General features: G+C 40.8%; 1 long non-coding RNA gene across 1 annotated transcript; it reads right to left on the reverse strand.

Moving 5' to 3' along the window:
• Nucleotides 1-492: 492 nt before the first annotated feature.
• Nucleotides 493-1,955, reverse strand: LOC128750063 (uncharacterized). Its single transcript, XR_008413010.1, has 6 exons — nt 1,890-1,955; nt 1,679-1,821; nt 1,513-1,605; nt 1,267-1,428; nt 768-946; nt 493-692 (listed from the first exon to the last, which is right to left on the reverse strand). It is a non-coding gene; the product is annotated as an uncharacterized LOC128750063 (long non-coding RNA).
• Nucleotides 1,956-3,644: the final 1,689 nt, after the last annotated feature.

Genomic DNA, 3,644 nt, shown 5'->3' on the forward strand with positions numbered 1-3,644 from the left:
TTCTAACCCTGATAACATTCAGAAATAAGTAAGATAATGCATTGCAACACCTGCTCATACCATTTGACTCATTATTCCTGCAACAAAACAGCAGTCTCATTCATCGTACTGCTTTGGTTTTGCTAAGTTCCTATGTGTACTTGCACATGATTGAATAACATACATGAGCATTGTACAGACAATTTTAGTGGCAAAAGAAAGTCAGTGAAGTGAGTGAACATAGCCTGTTAATTGACTTTATTGAGGCTGCATGAAAAGCCGTATTTCACTGCCCTACCAACAAATCTCAAATTAATCATTCATAATTTACATAAAAAGCATCAGCATCTACTTCAAAATAGTAATAGTACATAACTCAGAAAAAGAGTCAATTGCAGGACAGTTTATTTTAACATTTCACATTCATACTGCAGGCCAGGTAATTACAACAGTTTTCCTCATTTTTAATGAGGGAGGTCAAAGTTCAGAAGAGGAGCTACAATGCTAGTGTTCTTCATCTTCGGTGGAGGAGCAGCTATCATGGGGTTCTTCATCATCAGTGGAGGAATCATCGAGAGACAAGGCTTGCGATCCAAAAACACGTTGGTACGTTGAGCGAGCTGCACCCTGCTGAGCTTGAATTGCTGACAGTCTTCTCTTCAGCAGACAGAGTAGCCCCTCACGTCCTCTCCCAGTCAATGCTTCTGTGCCGCCTGACAGTGATATTACAATAAATTAGACTACTAACCTAGTATATCAGCACAAGTAGCAAATAGAACTGTACTTACTTTGCTGAGTGATCCCTTCTGAAAGCTGGGAGGAAATCTCTTCAATATTTCCAGCCATATTCCTCATGTACTCCCAGTGCTGCTTGACTTCACGGACAACAATGACCTCCTCTTCCTTCAGTCGGTTCAGCAGCATACCTTGTCGAAGACCTTTTTTTTCTTTAACATATCACCATGACCTGCAAATCATCATATACATTTTTTATAAATAGTGGTGAACTACTTCCCGCAGTGTCTGTGTACTTTCAAAGGTGGGTTCTATTACACTGCATAATCTCCTCCTAATGACACCAGGCAATTTCTCCCATGGGACAGAACTATATAGAATAGTGTCTCTTTCAGTTTTCAAAAGTAAAAAGGAAGTTGTCTCTGGAGCTTGTCTGATCCAATCACAGCAACCTCGGTCAAACCTGTAATTGCTTCATCTAAAGCCTTTACAATGTAATTAAAGATAGCCTATAGATATGAAGACAACTGAACACATCCTAGATGTACTTACATTCCCAAGGCCAGGAATAGTTTTCCTCAGCCAGGAGCTCGTTGGGAGAAGGGAGTTTGCCAGTTTCTGGCACTACAGCATTGTATTTTGTGATGGCATCTTCTAAGGATCTCTTTTCCACTGAAATCTTTTTTCTAAGCAGATGTCTTCTCTTGTTGCCATCTAGAATATTAAACAGAAAATACTGAATATGTGCTCAGCCACACATTATTATCAAAAACTTGTTTTCTTTCGTTCTGTTCTTACCAGCCTGACGATACAGCTGATATTTCCGCTGCTTAATGCTGAGATACAGTCCTTCAATGGTTTTTTCAAGTTCATTTTGACTGCATGCTCCTTCTGAGGGAATATAGAAAAAAGAATTTAAATTTATTTTACGTCAGAATTGTACATAAAACACTGAGGTATTCACCTGCAGTCCACTGTTGAACATCAGACACCCATTGCTGAACAGTGTCTTCCTGAATAGACAACTCTCCAGCCAATTTCTTGAGCTCCTCAGGACTCTCGTGCAGCCACCCATTCGCTTCCACCACACCTGCCTTTCCCAGGATTCTGTTCAAGATGAAGAAAAACAGATGTAGACAGAGCAAAGCGTGCAGTGAAATTTAAATAAACTTTACATGTCCTGTTGATGCCCTGATGTGGTTGACGAAAGAGGTCACCTCTGTGTCGTTGGCCAAAAAGACACCTTCGAAAAAGCCATTTGGTCTAAAAGACATAAAGCAGGGGTGACCTTTATCAAGGTTCCATGTATTGCATGCCGTAGAAACAACTTATACATACCCTGAATGGCTCTTAAAGCGATAAAGCTTGCGGTTCCCATCCACTGAGACAGCTAACATTGAGGGTGTGCAGGCTGGGCACCGAAACTGATCGACTTCAGACAGCCTCTCAACTTCAAATTTTGCGTACGACCATTCCAGGAATGATTTTTGCATGGTGTCGCCACATATTTTACCACACTGTAAAAGGAAAATCAAGCATATAAATACATCTAAAACTCTTTCAATTCTGCAGGCAATTAGTCCAATGATGTACTAACCCGACCAAAGAGTTTTGTGCGCTGCTCAAGCATACCAACGAAAGCTTGTCGTGACATTCCTGGTGCAGTAATCTTGAGATCTTCGTATGTCGCGAACAAATCCACTGTGTACAGCGTCTCAAAATGGACTGTAGCTGGCCAGTAGCCGCTTTCAATCAGCTCACTAATACCGACATCCAAAGTTTTCCCACAGGAGCAGCTGACAGTTGGGAGGGACACATTGTATCGACCTAAAATATGTACATAACAAAATTTTAGAACAGAAAATAGAAAATATAATTCATACACAAGGAACTCACCATTCATTCCAATCAGAATTACTTGCTTTCCTGCAGAAAAGGTTGTTTGCCCAGAGCAGCAGTCGCAGCATGGATGCATTACTGGCAAAATGCACTCTGGGAAGATAGGAGACGAACATAATTTAAAAGATATATATAAAAATATATATATTTACACAATATTGGTGGCATATATTATCTCAGTACAGACCTCTTTCATTGAAGGAGAATTTTCCTCCCTTCTTTTCCCTGATGTGAGTGGTTGGTGGCAGTGGCCTGTAGAATCCCTCTATCATGGATGATCTATTATGTAAAACCATGGAATTGTGGATGGAAACATCACAGGCTGCACAGTGAAGTGGTCTAGGCAAACAATCCTGACATTTCACAACAGCAGTCTTGGATCTGCAGTGGTGACAAGTTCCTTCTATAGGCTTCTCAGACTGTAACATCTGATTAACCATATACGGCCTTAACACAGTCCACTTTTCCAGAGTTGAAGCTTTCCTGTCTTTCCAGTGTGAAGGTGCTGGGTCTATGGCAGGTCCCAAAATGTCCTGCACCTCTTGAATGAGGGATCCTAGAAAACAGGGTAAGGTAACCAAATGTAGCATGTAAATAAGACAAACATGGAAAGAAGAGGGTAAATAAACTGCTGCTAAAAACGACCTATATCTTGAATGGTCTCAGTCACGTGCTGATGTCCACTTGTAGATGCCGCACATGGCAATGAGTGCATGCTCCCAGAAGTCACTGTTGAGAGTAGGGAGATTTGTTTAAATGGACAAATGGACTAGAAACGTCATAATAAAAAGCAGGAAAATAGTAGTATGTTGAAAATAAATCCATAGATCTGTTGACAGTTCGACATTAAACTATTGAGGCTAAGAAGAAAGTCAGAGCAGGTACTAGTCAAATCAAACATTCCAACTGTCAAGAACCGGTACTCCTGGGTTACATGCACATTTCTAACAATGGATTGCTTGATGGTTACTGCTGATGTATTCATTTGTAATAGTCACCCGTCCAAGTGTAGTAGAGGATCCACGCAGTAG

Source organism: Synchiropus splendidus, chromosome 18 (genome assembly GCF_027744825.2).
Source record: "Synchiropus splendidus isolate RoL2022-P1 chromosome 18, RoL_Sspl_1.0, whole genome shotgun sequence".
In the NCBI taxonomy this organism is placed as follows: Eukaryota; Metazoa; Chordata; class Actinopteri; order Syngnathiformes; family Callionymidae; genus Synchiropus; species Synchiropus splendidus.